General features: G+C 43.7%; 1 protein-coding gene and 1 non-coding gene across 9 annotated transcripts in view; one reads left to right on the forward strand and one right to left on the reverse strand.

The window, feature by feature from the left end:
* SETD3 (SET domain containing 3, actin N3(tau)-histidine methyltransferase) overlaps window positions 1–25,694 on the reverse strand; it is an 83,339-nt gene that overhangs the window by 28,954 nt on the left and 28,691 nt on the right. The gene's annotated exons all lie outside the window — the stretch shown is intronic.
* On the forward strand, window positions 17,241–17,347 carry LOC115930756 (U6 spliceosomal RNA). The gene has a single exon (XR_004067355.1). It is a non-coding gene; the product is annotated as a U6 spliceosomal RNA (small nuclear RNA).

Here is a 25,694-nt window from a genome sequence, read left to right on the forward strand (position 1 = left end):
CAGTAACTCAGGTGGGGACACAGGGAGAAGCAGGCGGTGATGTCAGGGTTTTACTTGGCAGGCAAGAGAGCGTGGGGGGCAGCTGGGGAGCATCCGGAGCGCCTCTTGTCATGTTCCTATGACGAGTCTGCTAACTTTCCCAAGTGTGGTCATTTTGCAAATTAACCTTTTAGCTCGAAAAATAAAGCTAGGTACTTCAAATTATTCACAGAAACTTCATGGTGCACATGATGCTGACAAGGAAAACATACCTTTGTATTACGAAACAGACAACTTCTCCATTTGACTGGAAGATGCCCACTGACTTTCAGTGAAAATAAGTTACCCCATCATAAGGATAACCAAAATAACCACATCTTTTAGCCTTTAACTGCTTAAAATATATGCCCATGTTTTAAAAAACAGGACATAATGAAATAAATGTAATATTTACTGTGCTACTCTTGTGAGTAAGTGTGAAAACTGTAGGATGGACTATATCTGCAAAAAAGTAGGAAAAGGAACAGGTGTTAAACTTTCAAGAAAGATTTTGCTTAATCTCAAAAGTTATCAAAGTAAAATAGCTATTATTTTATAGAAAACGATAAAGGAGGCCAAGGCATAAAGTGGTATAATTTTATCCTTCATGTACTAATGCACATTTCTGCAGCTTCAGAGCCACTTTAATCTCATCTTAAAGCTTCCCAGCAAAGCTTCGTCCATCAACTCCCCAAACCTGCACTGTGTGTCTGCTGCATGCAAGGCATTGTGGGGGGACAATGAGCAAGATGAGTTCCCTGCTTTTAAGGAGCTAACGACTTCGGAGCAGGGAGCCCAGACAGGCAAACTGTGACGTGTCACACCAGGATACATGACACGTGCTGGAATTCAGAAAAGCTGCAGTCACTGTTGGGAAGAGGGGGATCTGGCAATGACTCACAGAGGAGGTGGCATGCGAGTTAAGTCTCTAAAGATGGGCAGGATTTTCCATGTGGGAAGGGAGACATCCCAGACAGAGAGTACCGGAAATGGCAGAGGCAGGGAAAGGAGGGCTTGTTAAGGGAAGCTGAGCAGCTGGGGTTTGCAGAATCAATTGGCACACAGAGGGATGAAAAGGTGCAATGCCAGTGCAGTCCCAACACATGAGGCCCTGCAGAGAGTGGCACAGTGCCCACGGCAGGAGCATTAGAGTATTAGCTATGTGGCCCCAAGCAGTGCTACCCATCCGGTCTGTTACTTCACATGTAAAATGAAGACAATCCCTGCTACCAGAGTTTGCTGGCACTTGAGAGGTGTCAGTAAGTTAGTATCCATCCAGGAACAAGGACTTTGTAGACACTGAGCACCCCCTGGTCTTCAGCATTTAGGAAAAGTAATCTGCCAAAGGATGAATCAGAACAAGTGGTGGAGGGGTTGGGTGCAGTGGCTCACGCCTGTAATCCTAGCATTTTGGGAGGCCCAGGAGGGCAGATCACTTGAGGTGAGGAATTCGAGATCAGCCTGGGCAGCATGGCAAAACTCCATCACTACCAAAAAATACAAACATTAGCTAGGTGTGGTGGCACACACCTGTAGTCCCACCAACTCGGAAAGCTGAGGTGGGAGGATTGCTTGAGCCAAGGAGGTGGAGGTTGCAGTAAGCTGAGATCATGCCACTGCACTCAGCCTGGGTGACAGAGTAAGGCCCCGTCTCAAGAAAAAAGAAAGAAAAACAAAACAAGTGATGGAGGAAGTGAGAAAATGTGGGTAGGGGGTAGGTGAAGTTTGAGAATCTGATAAAATCTATGGGCCTGATGTGGCAAGGAACTGAGGGTGGCCTCTAGCAACTGCCAGCAAGAAACCCAGGCACTGATGAACTGAAGCTTGCTGCCAATCACAGGAGTGGGCATGGAAGGCACCCTTCCCCAGTCACGCCTTCAGATGAGACCACACCCTAACTGCAGCTTTGAGAGAGACCCTGCAGCAGACAGCCCAACTAAGCCATGCCTGCCTTTCTGACCCACACAAACTGTGAGATAATAAATGTGTGTTTTAAGTCTCTAAGAAGCAAAGAAAAAAAAATTTTAATTATGAACTTCTGGGTATACTTCTCAAAAAAATTCACACAAACATATGACTATTAGTCAAGATGGGCTGGAATGTGCCATAATACGGTGTCTCCAGGAGTCATTTCTCACTCACTGCATGTTCCCTGGGTGCTGCCTGTGCCTCTGTTCCATGGGATCTCCACTCCATGATCCAGGAACCGAGTAAATGTTAGTGCCCTTCTGCACTGAACTGTTCTGTTCACAGGAACCAAACATATTTGCAGGAAAAAAAGAAGATTTAAAAGGATGAAGAAAAAAGAAAGACACAAGGGAGGGCAAGTAAGTGACAGAACACAGACACAGGAGGCATCACACCACCAAGGGCACAGGCTGGACAAGAAAAGAAAAGTGAAGAAAAGGAGCACTGGTGAGACGCAGGGGAAACTCTGAGATGGAATGGAAAGAAGCCAAGAAACCTAAACATAAACAGAGCACCCCGATTCTCTTAAACGGGAGGTAAGAGACTTTGCTTAGGGTGCGAGGCATTTGGTCTGTTTCATGATTGTCATTAATATGGTTATACCATTTCTGGTCTCTTTTGTTTCCATTTATGTTCAGCATTCACTCAGTCATCTGATAACTAATATCCTATTTCAGTCCTAAATTTATGGCTTTTGGATATATCCAAGTTCTTTGAAACATGTGCTCTGTACTCCAGACAGACACTGGCTAGTTAAAACGTGAGGAAGAGGTGCCTCAACACCAGGAGTCTTGAACAGAAGCAAATCCAATATAGAAACCCATCTGAATCTTTTTAAGTCCCAAAGTTACTTATGAAAATCAAGTAATTTTAAGGCCTCCATAAGGCCTACCTTATATGCTTAAGGATTTATTTTGGTCTCCTCCATTCCACACACCTGTTTTCATTCTTTGACACAGATGAAAACTGTGAAGTATAGAGGAAATGGTAAGATATTCTGGAGTGGGTCCAAAGACAAGCAGTCACTACTCCCAGCCATTAAACGAGAGGGGAGGGGGAGTGAGCCCAGCCTTGATGGCTCAAGAGGGGCCTGATGGGCCCAGAGAGGGAAGCCCAGGAAACAGTGTTTTCAGTAAGTTTCCCAGGTGACTTATGCTCACTCGAGTTGAATCCAGGAACCAAGTTTAGCACTGGCTCCCACCGAGGAGGAGAAGAGTAAAGAAAGATCTCTTCTCCCTGAATAAAGCCCTCCCTGCCCTGGGTACACAGATATGCACACACACATGCACAATGGGAGTGAAGTCTGGGAGAAGCTGAATTTCACACTGAGGTTTCTGGCCCATCCAGATCTGCCCACTTAAGGTTCTGGGTCACTGAAACCCTGTCAAACAGAATATGTGAAGCTTTAATTTTCTACCTGATGCTAGTTTATATTTTCTAGTATTTTCTATTCCATGTATATGTGACTTAAAATTCAAAAATAATTTCATGTTTTTAAAATAGGGAAAAAAGTCAAAGGTTTCTGACACCAGCACCAAAGACTCCAGCTATATTAATTACTTGTTCCTCAGGGTATCTAATACACCTTTTGACCTGACCTGCAAACAACGAACATTTATTCAACAGACGTTTATCAAGTGCCAAACATTAGGCTAGGAACTGTAGCCAGGAAGGGAGTTTGCTCTCAGGCCTCCAGGGGCTCACGTGGTGCCACTGAGGAAATGAGGGAGAGGAAGCAGGTGATGCATCAGCGAGTGACTGAACCTGGCACTGCTGAGCCCAGGCGCCACCTTCTCCTCTCACAGCAGATCCTCCACAAGCACCATGCCCACCGGCCCACAAAGGGCTGGCAACCAGGACTAAATATTCCAGGACAAATCTCACCTGGGTCCAGCGGACTGGTCAGTATGTGCAGACATGGGGCAGGTCCTAAATTTCACTCACTCAAATCAGCTCTAATCTAACAGTAACAATAAAAGTAACAATGAACACTGAGTGCCTACTGTGTGCCAGACACAATAAAATGTCCTAAGCATCTTCTATGTAATAACAAATGTAAACCACACAGTGGCCATCACTCCTATTTTACAGATAAAAGGCCCAGAAAAGCCCTGCCCCAGGTCATCCAACCAGAAAGTACAGGAGATTCCAATCCTCTTCACCTAACCACCTCAAGTGCTGTCTCTGCACAAATATAACACATAATAGGGATTTTGTTAAATAGGTATTTCCACCAAGTGGGTCCCTTACATTTTTGTGAAGATTTATACTTCATGAAGTGCTCTCATACTTCTCATCCAGTCTTTCCAATACCAACCTAAGGCAGTGATTGGCAACCCCATTACCACATGGAGAAACTGTGGCCAAGTGACCTGCCACCCCCTTTGTGATTTACAGGCAGAGCTGTGACTCAAACGCAGGAGTTCTGATTCCAACTCTGGCACTCCTTCTAGTGCACACCATTCACAAAAACGCAGAAAAGTACAAGAGGGAGCCAGCAGTGGCCTAAAATAGCAACATGAATTAGTAGGAATTTTTTTTTTTTTTTTTTTTTTGAGACAGAGTTTTGCTCTTGTTGCCCAGGCTGGAGTGCAGTGGCGCGATCTCAGCTCACTGCAACCTCCGCTTCCCGGGTTCAAGCGATTCTCCTGCCTCAGTTCCTGAGTAGCTGGGATTACAGGTGCATGCCACCACGCCCAGCCAATTTTGTATTTTTAGTACAGACGGGGTTTCTCCATGTTGGCCAGGCTGGTCTTGAACTCCCGACCTCAGGTGATCTGCCCACCTCAGCCTCCCAAAGTGCTGGGATTACAGTAGTAGGGATTTTAAAACAAGACCCTAGCGTCTAAACCTAGAGCAACTGATCCCCTTGCCAGGGTCATTCTCACACAGCAAAGCAACTGCCATCCCACAACACACACTGGATGACCACTCTACCACCACAAATTCTTATTACAAGTCAATTTTCACTCGGGGAATACTATGAATCTGCTCAACATGGTCATGAATACACAGAGAAGTTTTCATAACACCACTTTTTCATCATGATCCATCTTGAATGACAGCTGTCATTCAAGAACACCTCTTCTGAAAGTACTGCTTCCCCTCCTCTAACTACCCTTAAATGGCACCACCTACTTTACTAAGATTCGTGTATTTAAGTGGTCAGTTTTATGGGAGACCTGACAAGTAAAAATACACTGAACTACATGAAAAAAATTAAAGGACAAATTCCCTTCTACCTGGCAAATGTCCAGTTAGTTAATCATGGCACTGAGTGCAAAGAACCCGAAAGAGTCCTCATAAAAATTAACAGCACGCTTTAGAGTCCATTTATTTTCTGAATTGAATATTTTGTGCAGGAAAAAATGTCAGTATTTCAGCCTTCATTACAATTCTAATCTGAAAGTTAAAAAGCAACAATGACAAAAACGCTAAATCAAGTTCTTAATAATTGAATCAAAGCGGGAAAAAAATCTCTGGTTTCTGCAAATGCCAAGCCATTTATATTCATACTTTAAGTATTGCTTTTAAGCTACCAAAAAGCAAAACTTCAGTTCCATATGCTAATATGGTCCACATAAAGCTCCCATAATTAATGGACTGAGCTTTGTTCTAAACAAAAGTCTAAGGGCACAGATGTGGAATGACCAAGATTTCTCTTAAATTCTTCTCATCACATCTACAAGGATTAAGAAGAGATGGATGCAGACGTAACAGTGACACACAAAGCAACAATGCTTCCAGTAGCAAACACACAAGAACACTCTCACCATCTCATGCTGAGAGGCTCCCAGCTTCAACCTGCTGACACTCTGGGCCAGACAGCTCTTTGCTGTGGGGATGTCCTGTGTCTTGCAGGGTGTTTACAGCACCCCAGGCCCAGGTCTGACAGCCAAAATGTCTCTATTCCCCCAAGGGATCAGTCATTCTTGGTGGAGAACCGGTGGGCTAAACAAGGAGTTCTTATAAAGGACACAAAAAGCACTATCTTTAAAAAATAAAACTGATACATTAGACTTTGTTAAAATTAAGAACTTCCATTCATCAAATAATATCATTAAGAAAGTGACTACGCAAACCACAAACTAGAAGATAATCACAAAATGTATATCTTGTAAAGGACATGCATCCAGAAGAAAAAGCCAAGTTAAAGACAGGCAATGGCAGGGAGGGGAGATGGGGAGTTAATGTTTAACAGTCACAGAGTTTCTGTTTGGGGGGATTAAAAATTTTCTATGGTGGTGATGGTTACACAACATTGTCAATGCAATAAATGACACTAGTATACTTAAAAATGGTTAAAATGGCAAATTTCATGTTATGTGTGTTTTACAATTTTACAAATTAATAATGTAATATACATCCCCAAAATACACACTGGATTTCAAAAACTTATAAAAACAGTGTAAAATATATTAATAATTTTTATATTAATTACATGTTTAATGGATATTTCAGGTATCTTGAGTTAAAAAATATATATTTTAAAAGTTCTTTTTTTTTTTTGAGATGGAGTCTCACTCTGTTGCCCAGGCTGGAGTGCAGTGGTGCGATCTCAGCTCACTGCAACTGCTGCCTCCCAGGTTTAAGCGATCCTCCTGCCTCAGCCTTCCAAGGAGCTGAGACTACAGGCACGTGCCACCACACCCAGCTGATTTTTTTATTTTTAGTAGAGACAGGGTTTTACCATGTTAGCCAGGATGGTCTCGATCTCCTGATCTCATGATCCGCCTGCCTCGGCCTCTGAAAGTGCTGGGATTACACGTGTGAGCCACCACGTCCGGCCTTAAAAATTCTTTAATGAGCGTAAGATTTGAACAGGCACTTCCCAAAAGAGGACATCTAAGTAGCTAATAAGCAAAGGAAAACATGCTCAACACCATTAGCCATCAAGGAAAGTAAATCAAAATTACCATAAATAATACTACATGTCCATCAGAATATCCCAAAAAACCAAGTGCTAATGAGGGAGTAGAGCAACTAGGATGCTTGTGGATAGCTGGTGCGAGTGTAAATTGGTGTAACCACTTCAGAGAATGGTTTATCAACATCTACTGAAGCTAAACATACAATCACTCAATACCCCAATGATTCTTCTCCCAAGAGAATACCCAGAAGAAATGAATGTATATGTCCACAAGAAGATAAACATAAGATTACTTCTAGCAGCTTCACTTGTAATAGCCAAAAACTGGAAACCACCCAAATGTCCATCGACAGAAGAAACAGATAAAAAACTGGTACATTCATGCAGTGAGAAACTACACAGAAATTTTCAAAAAGAATAAACTACAGCTACACACAGCAACATGCGTGAATTCCAGAGACTGAGCCAAAGAAGCCAGAGACCAAGGAGTCCCTACTGCATGCTCCCCCGACGCAAAAACCCCAAGGAGGCAAAGCACCCAAAGGCCTTAGAATGAGAAGAGTGCTTACCCCTGTCATGGGTGGGGCACTGATGGGGAAAGGACAGTGGGGAGTTTTCTGGGTTGCTAGAAATGTTCCATGTCTTCATCTTGGTTGTGCTACTTGAGTACAAAAACTAACCTGCCTGGGTGTGGTGGCTCATGCCTGTAATCCCAGCACTTTGGGATGCCAAGGTGGGCGGATCACCTGAGATCAGGAGTTTGAGACCAGACTGACCAACATGGAGAAACCCCGTCTCTACTAAAAATACAAAATTAGCTGGGCGTGGTGGCGCAAGCCTGTAATCCCAGCTACTCGGGAGGCTAAGGCAGGAGAACTGCTTGAACCCGGGAGGGAGAGGTTGCGACGAGCCGAGATCATGCCACTGCACTCCAGCCTGGGCAACAAGAGTAAAACTCCGCCTCAAAAAAAAAAAAAACCTACATTTAATATACATGTATTTATGTACAAGTTAAATCTCAATTTTTAAAGAATTAAAAGTTGACAGAAAACTCCCCAAACTGGCTCATCTTTGCTATAGGAGGTTACTAACTGGCCCCGGCCTTTTTAAAAAAATTATATTTTTATTCTATTAATACCAGCTATCTTAAAAAATTAACAAAGTAGTCAAAGGCCTATTCATTATTACTCTGATACCATTTACCACCAGGTACATATTTTTATCCTTTTCTGTTATTTGCCATGTATATTGTCATGTTTATTCATAGACTATGAATAAACCTTATTTTAAAAGTTTATAATGCTCAATGTTTGGAAGCTGTCATTAATTGTCTTTAAAGTATAGCTATATTTTTTTAGGTAGTAAACTCATAAATCATTTGACTCTTTCCTGCCTCTCAAGTTTTCTTGGCAATTTCTACCTAGAATTTTGGTAGTTAATCCTATGCTGACTGGTAAAATCCTTTGTTGTGATCAGCTGTTATTCAAGTGTTTTATTGACATTTAGCTTCTCCCCATGTGTCTTCCCGATAGCTTGTCAACTAGGGATTCAACAGAACGGAGCTGAAGCAGTGCCTTTAACACCCACGAGTGCCCTGAATGTAAACAGTTACTCAATAGTTCACAGAACTGGCAAGGACTATCCTGGGCCATCAACGTCTTTCACACCTAGTCCAAGAATCCCCTCTTCAGCACCCCTGAAGGGCCATGACAGGAAGCTCCATTTGTAAAACATGCACTTGTAAAAATCCTCTGTATCTAGAAATATCTTTCCTTCCATTTCACACCTGGCTTCACACACCTGTCGGAGAAACAAGGCAGGTTCCCCACCCCCCCACCTTTTTTTTTTTTTTGTAAGTATGGAAACTGAGGCTCAGATTGCTCGAGGGACTTGGCTATGGTCACAAAGTGAATAACTGACAAAGAAAGAAGACGACTCCAGGGCTCCAATGTCTGGTCATCAGTCTTTCCACCTGTATTAGTCCATTCTCACACTGCGATGAAGAACTGCCCAAGACGGGGTAGTTTATAAAGCTAAGAGGTTTAATTGACTCACAGTTCAGCATGGTTGGGGAGGCCTCAGGAAACTCACAATCATAGAGGAAGAGGAAGCAAGGCACCTTCTTCACAAGGCAGCAGGAAGAAGTGCCAAACAAAGGGGAAAGAGCCCCTTATGAAACCATCAGATCTTGTAAGAACTCAGTCACTATCACAAGAACAACATGGGAGAAACCACCTCCATGATTCACCTGCCTCCGCTTGATCTCTCCCTTGACATGTGGTGATCACGGGAATTATGGAGATTACAATTCAAGATGAGATGGGTGGAAACACAAAGCCTAACCAGATCACCACCGTACTTCTGCCTTCCAAATGACTCCCGGGAAAGTTCATCAAACAGCTTGTGTCGAATAGTTTTCTAAATCAAGAACGGCCTGGTCTACATAGAGCTTTCCTTCTCAGTTTTCCATCATCCAGAAACAGGGTCTTCTGCATTCCTGACAGAAGTGTTAGGCAGGACAGGGTCAGGCACAGAGCCTGGACATGGCCACCAGCACCTCACTGCAGCCTGACACCATCCACTAGTACTCCCCAGACATGCTCAGACAGCATTCTCTATTACAGCACAGGGATAAGTGTTAGGCTGAGATTAAGCGCTTAGCCCTCCTTAAATTCAAAAGAATAAAAGTAAGTGAGTTTGGCTTGGAATGGCCTTTTCTTAATGCAAATTTGCTTCGGTCCACTGTTGTGTTCTTATGGTGCTTTTAATTCTTCTCGGCAGCCTCTCCAGGAAGGAAGTACCTACCCACACACCAGAAAAATCTAGCACTGTGCTGAAAAGTGTTGACCTTGCAAACAACACAGTCACTACTACTCGTGGCCCCACACAGGAGTTGTATTTTTTTATCCAGTAAGTGTTCCCTGGGTTCTTACTATGTGCCAGCACCGGTTTAAGTCCTTCCATTTTAGCAAGATTCCTGAGCACCTCCCTCCACTGCTTAAAACATTTCCACAGCTTGTGTTGAAATGTAAATCAGCAGTAGGTGAGCAGAAGGTCTCAATAAATGTTTATGGAATGAATGACCAGCTCCCATGGTTACAAGATGAAGTCAGCACAGTACCGTGGATAGAGAAGATAGTTCAGTTAGATATGAGATTAAGTCCGGGGATTATCACCAACTAGGTATGAACTGAGGTCCTGAAACAGACAGGCCAGCAAATAGGCCTCAATTTCCTCACTGTCAAATGAGAACAGAAGTACCCAGACCTCGCAGGCACGCGGAGGATTCAGTGGAATTGTGTTAATGCGGATCTTGGCATTGAGTAAAGTGCTACCTCAAGAGTTCTGTTCCCTCCCTTCCAGCAGGTCTACCTTGCCACCTCCCTGTGCACACCACACTCCAGTCCCACTGCATGGCCATGCTGTGCCCTCTACCCTCCACCAGGAAAATTCCTACGTCCTCTTCAGGGGTCAGTGACCAGTGCCACCTCTGTGAAGTCTTCCCTACTCCCACTCTTTCTGCTGCTTTCCCTGCCTCTGGGCTACTCCGCCAACCCCTCAATGTGATTACATTATGTACTGCATTTGGTTTTCCACTAGACTGAATGCTCCTTGCAAATGGAAACTACACCAGCACCTCTCTGCAATCCCAGCACCTAACGACGTTCTTCACACGTCAGTGGTGCTTGATAACAGGTAACTGCCAAAAAAGAAAAGGCACTAGATCAGTGAGACTTGTGTGTGACTGTGTGACTGTGATATGATGTGTGTGCGTGCCTATATGTGTATACGTGTGTGTGTGCGTGACACACAGAAAGACTGATTCGTCTCAATAAATCTCTTTCAGTTTTGAGATACTATTTCAAAAGCCTCAATGTAACTTGGCTCAACACTTCAGTCACTCAAAGAAACTCCATTTCACATCTACAGTAACTGAAATTCTTCCTTTGTCACTACATCACCTACATTGACTTGAGGCAGTATCTGCATTTAAATACCAGCTAACTGTACACAAGCAGTCCCTCAGGTCAGCCCACATGCCCATTCATGAGAAGCCAACCTCCTTCTGGTTCCAGAAACCACAGCCACTAATTCACTTTAAAGACCACACAAGAACAAGGACTTCAAAGCCGATGGCAGCATTTCTGTTGTAAACTCTATCAAATAAAAACTGGCTTATTAATTTTAAATGACTTCAGAGCATTTAAGGAAAAAACATGAGACTGACACAAAGGTTCTGAAACTCATTAGAGCTGATCTTGAAATCACTGATATATTTAAATTGAAATCTGCTCTTTCTGACAGCTTTTTGTTCAGACATGCTACTATGTGTGTGTCACTACGGTTAAGGTTGGGTGAGCACTTCCATTAAAACCTTCACTTTCACAAGCTTATAATTTAAGAATAAAAATTTGCTCTAGGCTTGACTTCTGCATACAAAAGGTTTCAAATATATATTCCAAAGAATAAAATAAACCTGTCTGAACTGAAAGCTCGGATGCAAAGCATAGTAGATTACCTGTGGTGTGTCTCTGGTTTAGACAAGTTAGAATAAGCTAGGAATTTAGCACTGAAGATTTCCTTTCTAGACCATAAAGCTTCAAAACAGAGAAAGGTTAGTAATGTCATGTTATAAGCAAGCTAAACTTAAAACCAATTTATTCCAGAATCCTCAAGATCATCCTTATCTCCCGAACTCTTCACATCCAGTTTGTCACCAGATCCTGTCAATTCTACCTGTAGGTACTTCTCGGATTCACCAGGCTAAGTAGTCTTATGGCCTCCAAACCGTCCACCTCCCTGCTGCTGGGGTTGTCATTAAGCAAGCAACCAAACCAGTGCCAGTCTGACCATGTGCCCCTACAGGATAAGACCCCAACTACCTGGCAAGGCTTGCTGGAGGTTCTTCAGGACCTAGTCCTCTCCCTCTCGCCGTGAACAGGCCTTTCTGTTTCATATTCTTGCCTTTTACATCCAATACAGGGACTTTGCTTTCCAACACCATAAGAAGGTGCTCACATCCAGCTTCAGGTTAATTACGTCATAAGAATGATTGTACTTAAAAAACATATTTATATTCATGATAGCTCAGCTACATTCACAAGTCTGTCACAGAGGGTAGATTGTAAATATGGAAACTGAGGCTCAGGGCATCCGAGTGGCTTCAGCACGTATCACACAAAGAGAACTGCTAAAGCAGCAGCCACTTGATCCCAACTTTGGCTGGAGCTACAGGCATCCCTGGGAGATTCAGGCAACAGACTCATGGGAGCAGCTCGTGCTGGAAATCCACAACAGGCTTCTCAGCTCCAGGGCTGTGCCCTCTGAGAGGCAAAGGCTGCTCTTCTCAAGCTCTTCCATACATGCCCTTCTCACCCCCAACTCCAGACTGCTGCTGACCTATTTCCTCCAACCAGACAACTTTGCCTTTCAAGCCCCACTCAGGTATCACCTGACTGCCCCAAGCTTCAGAGATGAGACAGCAGAGCACTGCCTCAGTTTACCACTTTTGCTCGTCAACATTTCCTGTTTGTTTTCCTTCTATTTCCAATGATAAACTTCTAGAAGGCAAGGACCTCATGTTGATTTTATATCTCCTTATAGCACCTATGACCGAACCACAGGAGAAGCATTCAGCAAAACTCATTACATATATATTCTGAAATACATATATTTATATATAAATATATAAAACATATCTATGTATTAAAAATATAAACATATTTATTTTTATATATACATATATAAATATGTAAGTATATATAAGTATATATAATATATATTTATATATTTATGTATTTATATTTTTATACATATAAATATATGTATTTATATTTTTATACATATAAATGTATGTATTTATATGTATAAATATTATTTTTTGAGACAGGATCTGGCTTTGTCACCCAGGCTAGAGTATGGTGGCACAATCTTGGCTCACTGCAACCATCACTTCCTGGGCTCAAACCATCCTCTCACCTCAGTCTGCTAAGTAGCTCTACAGGCACACGTCACCATGCTCAGGTAATCTTTCTGCATTTTTTTTTTAGAGACAGGGTTTCGCCATGTTGGGGTTTCACCATGTTACCCAGGCTGGTCTTGAACTCCTGGGCTAAAGTGATCTCCCCGCCCTGGCCTCCCAAAGTGCTGGGATTATAGGCATGAACCACCAAGCCCAGCAGAAAATATTGTCAATAAGTAGTAATTTGACTTATTTTTAAAAGAATATGAATGTTACTATGTTCTTCTCGATGAGACTGAATGTAAATAAAAATAAACACAGTATCCATGCTATGTTCTCTATTACTAATTTTTAGAACTCACTTTTTCCTTTAAGCTGAAAGAATAAAGTTGATTTGCAAAATGACAAAATTACTCAAATCATTAACACGTGACCAAGCTCAGGGACTAAACAACACAGGTGGGCCTTAAAGTAGCAGCTCTCCAAAAATATAATTCAGGCTCGAACTGTCGATAATCGCATTTCACTACATGTGCGAAGTGGAAATACCCAGTAATTTCCAGTAGAGCCAGTAGGGGAGAGGGTCAGGAGCAATACACACAGCCTCCGGTGTCTACACAATGCGCAGGGGAGGGCGATTCACTGGAACAGCTCAGAGAGCGAATCTAAGTCTCACTGCGGTCAGTGAGCCCTGGCTGGAGGACTCAGGAGTGGAACGTGGCAATGGGAGCTTGTGCGTTTAAAGCAGAGCCAGTAAGAAGGTGCAGAAAGAGGGCATAGGGTGCACCTGAAGAGAGCTCTTAGCATCTGGGGGGAGGTAAGAGGCCTTGTAGGGAACACTGGGTGAAAAAAAAAAGAACAAAAGGGGCTTGACAGTGTTGTGGGAGTATATTTCACATCACCCCATTTTTTGGAGAATACGGAAAGCACTTAAAAAAAAAAAAAGCAACAGAAAAATACAATAGCCCAAGAGAACACAAGACAGTTATCTGAAGAGATGCTCGATTAAATCTAATAAAAGCTAAGGATCTGATAAATTCCTCCCTGTGAATTTCACCTCTCAGAAGACAAAGAAAGGATAGGAACGCTGATGCTCAGGGCCAATGAAGCCTGTGAGCAGAGTGACAGTATGCTGTCACACCCTCGACAATCCTCACCTAAGCTGCTGTAGACTCCTCTCAGGTTTAGCATTCATCCCAGTAGGGGTAAACCCGTCACAGAGGGACAAAAGTGTCTAACAGGGACCTTTGTACAAACTGGGAAAAGTTGTCTGTCTGTGAGGGCCCCAGCCCAGTGGGGACCCAGCGTGGGGTGTGGCGGATGGGCTGGACCTCACTCCTTTTATATCTCCTTATACCACTTACGACTGAACCGCAGGACCTAATCAGGTGCTTCTGTGTGCACAGAGGGCTCACAGCCCTCAGAGAGCCTGGCCACACGTGACTTACACGTAGAGAACAAGGCAATCAGTTCCCCATTCAACCAGCGCTGCTTGAGCCCTCCTGTGTGACAGGCACTAGGCCAGGCAGCAGTGCCACAGTGGTGCCCAAGGAGAGAAAGGCCCCACTCGTAAAGCTCAAACTCCAGGGAAGGGGACAGATGACAAACACAAAAGCAATCACAGGCAGCGACACATCTGCAAGAGGACAAAACCGCACGCTAGCACAGACATCAGGGGGTCTTCACAGTCAGAAGAGACTCTATGCCGAGGCTAGAAGAACCCAGGGAAGCCTGCGGCAGGCAGGAAGGGGGTCCACAGCAAAGTCCTGAGGAGAAGAGGCTGGCGAGTCCTGGGCCCTGATCACCACCAGAGGGAGTGGACTGCAGTGAGGGAGGAAGCGGCCCCTGATGAGGCCGCAGCAGGGGCAGGGCCATCTGGGCAGCCCAGCCCTCTGAGTTTGTTCTAAGTGTAAGGAAAAGTCAGTGGGGAGACATGGACTACTATTTATATTCCAAAAAGAGCCCCTTGGTGGAGCTACATTGAGGAGGTCAAGAGCACAGGGACCCTTTGGAAGAAAGAAGAGTGGCCAGGACTGGGTGATAGGAGTCGTGGCTAAGGAAAATGTATCTAAAGTGAGAGAAATCATGGTAAGAAAGCCCCCAGGCATTTTAAACAGCCCCAATCTCTCCAGACCAAAACTCATGACCTCTGGTGCGCAGACGCCCACGGCATGAATTCTGACTATGAAGCGCCTGTGGAGGACACAGCACACTGACTGAGTACACCGGCTCTGCATCAGATCTCAATCAGCCCCAACCTAGCCACTTCCTGGCTGTGAAACTTCAGGGAGTCTCAGTTCCTCACTAAAATAAAAGTAATCATACCTTCTCATTGGGTTATTAAAAGAATGAAATGAAATACACAGTTTCTGGCTGAGGTTTATCAAATGTTAGTTGTTTGCTGTTTTGGCTACTGAGTGCTTTATTCATTCAAAAGACAATGACAGAGCACCATCTCTGTGTTGGGCACATTCTAGATGAGAATGAAGCAAAGTCCTTGTCCTCAGTGGGCTTACATTCAAGTTGGGAAGACAGACAGATAAATGAAGGAATACACAGGTGACCCTTGAACCACACGGGTATGAACTGAGTGGGTCCACTTATACATAGATTTTCTTCCAGATCTGCCACTCCTGAGACGACAAGACCCACCCCTTCTCCTCTTACTCAATGTCACAATGACGAAGATGAAGACCTTGATGATAACCCACTCCCACTAATGAATAGGAAATGTATTTTCTCTTCCTTATGATTTTCTTAATAATGTTTTCTTTTCTCCAGCTTACTTTATTGTAATACAGTATGTAATACATTTAGCAGACAACATATGTGTTAATCAACTGTTTGTGTTACTGGTAAGGCCTCTGGTCAACAGTAGTTAAGTTTTGGGGAGTTAGAAGTTACATGGATTTCGACTGCATGGGGTGGGGTCAGCATCACTGTCCCCTGTGCTGTTCAAGAGTCAAATGTACGTGTGACAGGTACTGACTGCCAGGTAAGAGGGGAGCGAATACCCAGGTGCATCTCTAAGACACTGGAACAGTGGCCCAAAGAACGCCCACCAACCACACACCCTGACGCGGACAGGGGCGCTGATGTTGTGGCACAGACCCCATTTGCCTTGGCCAAGCCACCCCTTTGAGCCTCATTTTCTTATCTTCTGATAGGGAGAGTTACATACCTATATTACAAGGTTATTGTGAGGGCGAGCTGTGAAGCTGGACGTGAACACATTTTATAAGGATCCAAACAAATGTGGGTTTTTACATCATGATCATTTTCTCCAAATGCCACTTTTCCCATTTAAAAACAAAAATAAAACAACCTCCTCAAATTTCTCCATAAAGCAATCTTCCTTCTCTGAACTCCCACTTTTTTTTTTTTTTTTTTTGAGATGGAGTGTCACTCTGTTGCCCAGCTGGAGTGCAGTGGCACTCAGTTCAAACCTCCGCCTCCTGGGTTCAAGCGATTCTCCTGCCTCAGCCTCTCGAGTAGCTGGGATCACAGGCGCACGCTACCAGGCCTGGGTGATTTTTGCATTTTTAGTAGAGATGGGGTTTCACCATGTTGGCCAGGCTGGTCTCAAACTCCTGACCTCAAGTGATCCGCCCACCTTGGCCTCCCAAAGTGCTGGGATTACAGGCGTTGAGCCACTGTGCCCGGCCCCATGATTTTGTTTTTTAATCTGTGTCCTGACATCACTTTTTACTGAATTATATATGATTAGAATGTAAGCTTTGGAAGACAGGATTTATTCTGATTAACTGTGTAAACCTGTAATTCCAAGCAGGTGCCTGACAGAGGTTATGAATGCTTCACTGGTGAGTAAAAAGAATTCTCATGCTGCAGATTATGAGATTGACTCTCTTGCTCTAAAAACCAGAAACAAAACTGTAAGATGAAGGTTACAGGGAGGCCTATTTTGCCTCAATGTAAGGAATGGCTTTCTAACTACAGTCTTCTCGCTCTGGAAAGGGCTGCCTTGCAAAATCAGATCTTGAGCAGGGTCATGACTCCTGGAAGGAGGCTAGGACTACACTGCTGAGTACACAGCGCCTGCATCAGTGCAGGACTCAGTCCCTGAGTGCTGGGCCTGTCACAGACATCACCTTCTTTACTCCCACGCAGCCAGGTTGACAGACAATCACAGACCCTTTCTACAGGGAACCTAAGACACCAATTTAACCTGGCCAGGCTGAGCTAGTGGGTCACAAGCTTGAAATCTGAGGTATTGTTCTTCTGGGGTCCACTGCATCCCACAAAAACATCAGTGGAAAAGGCAAAGCTGGCAGGCTGGGTGCAGAACAGACAGGGCAGTCAGGGGATCTGCCATTCACAAGGCTATTTCAGAACTATTAGATTACAAGGGCACTTTTATTGGATAATCTGCCCAGCACAAACTTACAGCTAAAATGAATTTCCATGCTCGCTTAGGCAGCACATATACTAAAACTGGAATAATACTGGGAAGATGAGCATGGCACCTGCGCAAGGATGACACACAAACTAGTGAAGACTTCCATATTTTTGTCCTATGGCACTGTAGGATGGCCACAGTTAACATTAACACATTTCATAGTTTCAGATAGCGAGGATACTGAACATTCCCAACACAAAGAAATGAAAAACTGAGATGATGGATATGCTAATTATCCATCTGCTCTGATCGTTTACATTATATGTATCAAAACATCACCAATGGGCCAGGTTCACACCTGTAATCCCTGCACATTGGGAGGCCAAGGCGGGTGGATTGCTTGAGCTCATGAATTTGAGACCAGCCTGAGCAACATGGCAAAAACTCATCTCTACAAAAAAATATAAAAATTAGCTGGGCATGGTGGTGCACGCTGACGTGGGAAGACGGCTTGAGCCTGGCAGGTGGAGGCTGCAGTGAGCCGTGATTCAGCCACTGCACACCAGCCTGGGTAACAGTACTAGACTTTGTCTCAAAAAAAAAAAAAAACTTGACGTATGTCATGAATATGTACAATTATCATTTGTCAATTAAAGAAAATGTTTTTTAACCATCTTGAAAAAATGTAAAAATAAGAGAAGTAAATTTTTTTTAAAAAGGCCATGATGGTAAAAGATATGGTCCACCTGGAGTGGACTGCAAGCTCATAAGGACTCAAATGAAGCAAAAAATATTCAAAAACAGCGTTCAGGCCATATCAATTCCAGGTAAAGGTAATATGCGATGCAAATGCAGAAAGTTATCTAATCCTCCTTGGCAAATATCCCAAATGAATACTGGCAGCCAAGCCTCACCAATACTCAGGCTCTCAAATTCGAAGAAATCAGGAAGACGACCTGAACTTGGTCTCATCAATGGTACCTTATAAACTAACGGCAACAGAATATACTACGCCCTCACTCTCTGTCTACAAAGATCCATCAGCACCAGCATTTCCGTTAAGGCAATCATTTCACCAACTCACTATACATTCACTCAAGTTCAACTAAAGTTAAGCCATCTACTATCCACTTGATATTAAAATGCAGCAGGGGTGAAAAGTCACAACTGTGCTTCCACACTGGGCTGCTGAGAGGTCCCAGACTCAGATTCAAAGTTACATATTAATAATAACTGATGTCCTGGAGGTTCCTCTAACCCCTTCCTCCTTTTTGTGCTTTTATCACTTCCGTTTTCTTCCTTGAGAGTAGATTATAGCTACAAAGGGTGGCCACAGGATAGCTGCAGTCTAAACCATTAAGAGCAGAAGAAATTACAAAAATGGCACAGTTCTTCAGGGACACCAGAGTATGGGTACACCAATATCAACGAATGTGAATGATTACAAATGTGTGTAATGTGGAAGTGTTCTCATAAGGATACTTATTCAGGGTCACCTCAAAAACATTAACAGGTTCCCTCTTCTATCATACACATTAAAAACAAAACAAAAACAAGGTCTAAAAATCCCGTCCCAGAGGATAGAGAATCTACTCAGGGAAGATATTAGGTTTGGTTTTGTTTTAAAGCAGGTTTCAAAAAGGAATTTTTTGAAGTTTCTTTTGTTTTTAAACTTCTAGGGATTTTCACAAAGCTCTTATTGATCAGACTCATAGGGAGGGCCCAGGACAAGTAAAGCTGGGACTGGAGTTGGGGATAGAAGGAATCACAGAACGGGACAGGCCTGTGGAGACAGAGGAGATGGAGGAAAAACTGTGTCTAGGGTCAGACAGGTCTCAGCTTCCGCCTTGACTGGGCTTACTCAGTGGCTCTGGCGAGCTTTCCTGTTCCTACACCTGCTTCCTCACTTATAAAATGGGGACAGTGCCCAGCTCTGGAGGAACGGTGAGGGTTAGGGAGCCTCTGTCAGGGCCCTCAGCCCACCACTGGCATTTGGAGGCGCCAAGGAACACTGTCTTAGGAGAAAGCCCTGTATTTCTGGCCTCTATTCTGACTTCTCAGTACACAAATTAAACGATCAATGACAGCCTAGACCTGGTATTGGCGCTTTCTTCTAATTTGTTTAATTCTGTCTCGGATTATTCTAGGAAGGTGTAGTTCCAGACACCTCCTTATATAATAGAAAGTAAGAAAAGTCTTACCGTGCTCAGCCCACAGCAGGCATTGCCTAACCTTCCTTGGTTAGGATGCCAGCCCCAAGTTATATCACTTGGGACTCCACGGTAACTGTTTGCCCTTTAAGTCTGTTTTCCATGCCCCTATGGGTGCCTCTACTCCCATGCAAACACCTGCGTCACAGGTAAGGTGGGAGGCTAGGGAAAACGTGCATCACTTTGCTGGACATCAGCTCCCAAACTGATTGACAAAAGCAACACTTTTCCTAAAAGGGCCAAGGACCGCAGTCAGGTAAAGAGATGAGGAAGAGGAGGAAGGCCATGGTTTAACAGGAGGGCTTCCAGTGAGAAGGGTCAGCGAGGAAGACAGAGCAGAAGCGTTGCCAGTCCCGAGGGCAGGATGCAGATGCTGGGGTCTGACCTGGGAACTCAAACCCGCCTCAGGTGGACACACCAGTGTACGCTAGGGGCACCCTCCCCCAGGCTCCAAGGCAGGGACACACACCACCGAGAAGACCCCAGACAGAGCCCCAAGGACAAAGAAAAAGTATTTCATTTCTTTTTTTTTTTTTTTTTGAGACAGAGTCTCACTCTGTCACCCAGGCTAGAGTGCAGTGGTGCAATCCTGGCTCACTGCAACTCTGCCTCCCGGGTTCAAGCGATTCTCATGCCTCAGCCTCCCAAGTATCTGGGACTACAGGCGCACGCCACCACGCCCAGCTAATTTGTGTATTTTTTAGTAGAGACGGGGTTTCACCATGCTGGCCAGGCTGGTCTTAAACTCCTGACCTCAGGTGATCTGCCCACCTCAGCCACCCAAAGCGCTGGGATTAAAGGCGTGGGCCACTGTGCCCAGCCCATTTCATTTCTTCAGTCCCCCAAAAGCCACTGGAACTAAAGCTGGACAAAATAGAAAAAATGAAGAACGCTAAATTCACAGAAGGTGAAGTCTCCATGTGATCTATAACATTTACAAAACAAGAACATAGTTAAAAGCACAGATCTTTTGAATGACATAGCTACAGTTTTCATTTATGGAAATGATGAAAATGAGATATGTGTTTAGAATGAGTAATTTACAAAATTGGAAACCTTAAATAGCACACAACGAAGGCAGTGCTTACACACTGAACACAAATTAATCTCAATGTCAGCTATCACGAACAGGCAAGGTCACACATCAGGGCATTTCACCAAGACAGCCAGTGGCTCTACCAAACTTTATAAAGGCACCGGCAACTCTCCAGAGAACAGGCAAGCCTGGACTGATGTCCTAAGTCCTAGTTTTTTCAGTCTTTGTATCATTAAATAAGTTGAACCGGTAAGGATAACAATAAAAGAAAAAAATAGAGCACAACCAGCTTCCTCATAGCTTGGGGGAAAAAAAGCAAATAGGCTTATTACTTCCTCTAAGAACGAGTATCTTTCAATCCCAACACAGAGTAAAACGAAGAGCTGGAGTGATCTTTGGGGAGCCGGAAGAGACTGCCAGCAAGCTCACAGGCTGGACTGACAGGCCCACAGTCCTCAGTCAGCAGGGCCACACCCAGCTTTCTGTGAAATACCAGCGCGAGAGAGGAGATTTTAAATAAGATTGCCCTGCCCTTAAAACTAGACTATTTCTTTGTCCCAAAATTAAGACCAGACACAACCTTAAAGACTAAGACAGGGTTTGGTGAGCCCCTGTGGCTAGGAGCACAGGCTTTGGGTCTAACAGACCTGCTTGGAGTCCAGTTCCAGGTGCAGGTACCACAAGCCTCTGGCAGGCTGCTCAACTTCTCCCATTCCCCATTTGAAAAATGAGGACTGAAACTCCCTCACAGGGTAAGGATCAAAGCCTGAGAAGAGAGCCGACACTGCACCAGGGAGAGTCACTCTTACTGAATCCACTGTCACAGTGGCAGTGGCAGTGGCAGTGGCAGAAGCGTTATCTGCAGCTCTCAGCACAGCTTCAGCCCCCTTCTCACGCAGTGTCTTCCATCTGCAGCCACGGGTTTCCTACGACGTGGAAAAGAGCCACTCCGACAGAACAGTTCCAGGGGCACACTGTGAAGAATGCTGCTTACCCCACTGGAAAAGTCCTCTAGCCAACCTAGATGAACAACCTGAAAACAGACATCATTCTTTCCCTTCTATGCCCCATAATATCTACCCAGTTCCCATGACCATAGAATGCAAGGATTAAATCTAGATTCACGGCTCATCAACCTCAACACCTCCGGCCTATGAAACTGACCGCCCTGTACCCTCACCATCATCTTTGACTCTATTCTGTCCCTCCTCAATTTGTAGCTCATACCCCTCAGTCAGCAGATGCAATGTTACCATGAAGTTGGCTGAGAACAAAAAATGTCACATATGGAACACGTTTGCTTCTAGGGAAACATTTAAGTGAAACTGAGGTCAGGAATATGGCACACAGGAAGCAGTGGCCACAGTCACTCTTTGAACTCTGAGGCCAAGTGAACTTTATAAATGATCTGCTGTGTTATGCATCAATTTCAGCAATTTTTTATTAAGCACTCCATGCCAAAACTGCACAAGACACATACTCTCAAATTATCAGTGACAAGGAAATCAGGCATCTTTACATGAAGAGCCATCTAAAACAATTTTTGTATCAAATATATAGTAATGGATTACACAGTCTATCAAATAAAATAAATATCCATGAGTCCATACTGATATGAACAGCTGAATAAGTAAATAAATGTGGAAGAAGGGACAGCTCTTCCTTTTAGTAAAATCCCAATGAATGCATGTAGAAGAAATAACGGAGACAGAAAATCACCACTTGGCAAACACTACAGTAGTAACTATTACAGACAAAAATCCTGATAGATACAAAAACCAGTATCTATCAGGTTTTTGTATCTGGTGAGAAACAGGATATTTGATGGTGAGAAACAGGACGTTTGCATAGTCTCAAAGTATCTTTCTATAAGGTATTCATTAATTATAAGAGAAAAACAGTAACTTCTGATGGAAAAACCAAAAAGACATATTGATTCATGTATTCCCTGAGGACACACTTTACTTCCATGGTATTCTTGCATAAAATGCGTAATATCAGTCTACACATGATAAAACATCCAACAAATGCATATTGAGGGACCTCTACAAAGTAACCGGTCAGGCCAGCAGTGCTCTTCAAAAGTGCCGGGGTCATGAAAGACAAGGAGAGACCAAGGAACTATCCCAGGCTGGAAGTGATTTGAGAAGATTCGACAACTAAATGCAATACGGGATTCTGGAAGGGAAAAAAGGGCATTAATGCCAGAACAACTGGTGAAATTCAAACAAGGTCTGCAGATCAGTTAATAGTATTGTACCAAGGTTGACTTCCTGGTTTAGATCATTAAACTGAACGCTGTATAAGATGTTAACTTTAAGTGAAGCTAGGTGAAGTGTATATAGGAGTTCTGTGCACAAATTTTGCAACTGTTTTGTAAGTCTAGAATTATCTCAAAATAAAAAGTTAAAAAACAAACAAACAAACAAACAAATTTCATATCCCCAGAAATACTAGTCCCTATCCCTGGTGTGATACCTCACACTTAAGATAAACCAACAGAATAGAAGCTGAATAGGGAGAGGAGCCCCCATGCCAACTCAGAGTGACAATTTGCAATACAATCTATGCATAAACTGGGACACTCCTGTATACAACCTCTGCCACAGAGGAGTCCAAGTTATATAAAGCATATGTGTATTTTCCCTTACAGTGCTAAAGGACACGTAGCTATATACAGCGTATGCTACTGAGCGTCTAAACCCTTTCTGTGAATTTCAGGGCCTTGGGATCTTTAAGCTGATGCCCAGAGGTTTTCACTCTAATTTGGTACACATTCCTGAAGGCCTCATGTATTATCAGAGTTCTAAATGTAGATGAGAGCTTTATGAAAACATAGGCTAAATACATCTCTGGAAATTCACATCTTGTGCTATTCTTGTGTAGCTCTGTCAGAGACAAGTAGAACAGCGGGAAATGTTTGTATTTAGCCACAACTGCCACAGGATGCCAAGAACCAAAAGTGACATCTTCCTCTGCCTCTTGGCGGGCCCTGTTTTCAGAGACAGGCTGCAGCAACAGTAAGTTGTGAACATGGCTGCTTGTCTCTTCTGCCACTCAGCTCTGGCTAGGTAGGAGTTGCCTGTTCGAGGAAGATGGCCAACTTGAAATTGCCTTACTCCATCCTGAAGCATAAGGCAGGAAAAGGGGGAGGCTGCTGCAATGATGCTTGCCTCAAAACAAAATTCATGGCAGTTGATACACATATGAGTTTCTCCATCTCCATACCTTCCCCTGCACCTCTCAAATGGTTGGATCAACACAAAAGAAGAAATCCAAGTAAGGTGTGACAAATCACTTAAGTGATGAGATCAACTGAAAAATAGTAGTAATCAATTTAATAGATATGTCTCTATTCCATTAAACTCTGTATGCTTGCATTTACTTAAAAAGCATTACATTCAACCTCAACAACATAGAAAAATGTACATGTCTCTAAGATAAGCTAATCTTCAGACAAGCTGGTGCCCCACGTCACAGCACCGGGCCCATTACATGGTACTGATTATCAATTAAACAGTTCATTCACAGGGTCTATTAATTTATTTTTAATTGGCATAGATGAAAAACATCTGAGCTAATCATTCAACTATGTTAAGGTAAGTAAAATCTGATAGGATATACTTTGCTTTCACACAAGTATAGTACTTCAAAGTAGGGTTTAAGCCAAATCCTACTTTTCCACTTATTTCTATCACAAAACTGGTCATCCATTTCCATGCAAAAGTCTCAACTTACAGCTGAACTTTGGTATGTTCTGATCTGCTAGTATTTTTCTAGGGTTAAAGTTGCAACAGTTTTAAATGCCAAGTTCAGCCTTCCACCATGAGCCCTCTCTTCTTCCCTGGCCTCTGCTTCACAAACTGACATAAATTTTAGCTCCATTTCACACAAGCCTCTTCTAGCCTTTGGCTCAGCCACAATTTCTAAACTTAGCTTCTGGAGTTTGGGTGGTAGACATTCCTCAACCGTCAAGCTGCAGTATGATGTTTCACCAGCAGGTGCTGTATCTTTTTTCTTTTTTTCTTTTTTTGAGACAGGGTATCGCTCTGTCGCTGGATTAGGGTTAGGAGTGGAGTACAGTGGTGTGATCACGGCTCACTGAAACCTCAACTTCCTGTGTTTAAGCGATTCTCCTGCCTCAGCCTCCCAAGTAGCTGGAACTACAGGCGTGTGCCACCATGCCTAGCTATTTTTTGTATTTTTAGTAGAGACAGGATTTTGCCATGTTGCCCAGACTGGTCTCTAACTCCTGAACTCAAGCCATCCTCCCACTTCAGACTCCCAAAGTGCTGGGATTACAGGCATGAGCCACCGCACCTGGCCCAGGTGCTGTATCTTAATACAACGAATGCTCTCAAAATTCCTGCAGCTTGAGGCTTCTGGTTACACACTATTATCTGTTGAACACCTGAAGGATACATACAGTGTGTGTCAAACAACTCATGAAGAAGATGTCAAGAAGAAGATATTTGACATACACTGTATGTAGCGTTCAGGTGTTCATACAGGTGTTTTACATTTTACAATGTAAAAACTGGAAGGACTCCTCAAAACTCGTAAAGCCCAAGCCCCTACCATACACATGAGGAAGAGCAGGGGCCCAGAAAGACTTTGTTTTTTGTTTGTTTGTTTGTTTGTTTTTCCCAAAACGGAGTCTTGCTCTGTCGCCCAGCCTAGAGGGCAGTGGCACGATCTCGGCTCACTGCAACCTCTGCCTCCCGGGTTCAAGCAATTCTCCTGCCTCACCCTCCCAAGTAGCTGGGATTACAGTCACGCTCCACCACGCCCGGCTAATTTTTGTATTCTCAGTAGAGATGAGGTTTCACCATGTTGGCCAGGCTGGTCTCAAACTCTTGACCTCGTGATCTGCCTGCCTCGGCCTCCCAGAGTGTTGGGATTACAGGCGTGAGCCACTGCGCCCAGCCCAAGACTTTTGTTTCAAACAAACTATAAAAGCAAGTTAAAGACAGAAGGTGATCTGAACTAAGTGCCCACACTAAAAGGTCCTGGATCAAGGAAATCTGCTGGGAGGACAGAGCACAGGAAATTATTTTTCTAGTTTTTAGGCAACCACCACCAAAGAGAGAAAAACAATAAATAAAAAAATGCAATACAGAGAAATCGACACGAAGAGATGTATAAATACCAGAAGTCAGTACTGGTGCTTTTAGAATTAAAAATCCTAAAAGCCTGAAGCAAGCTGTAAGGTTGAATGGACTATTATCACTTCTCCATGCTCCTCTCCCAAAAACCAGGATCACCACCGGGGA

The sequence above is a fragment of the Gorilla gorilla genome, chromosome 15 (genome assembly GCF_029281585.2).
Source record: "Gorilla gorilla gorilla isolate KB3781 chromosome 15, NHGRI_mGorGor1-v2.1_pri, whole genome shotgun sequence".
Lineage (NCBI taxonomy): Eukaryota > Metazoa > Chordata > Mammalia > Primates > Hominidae > Gorilla > Gorilla gorilla.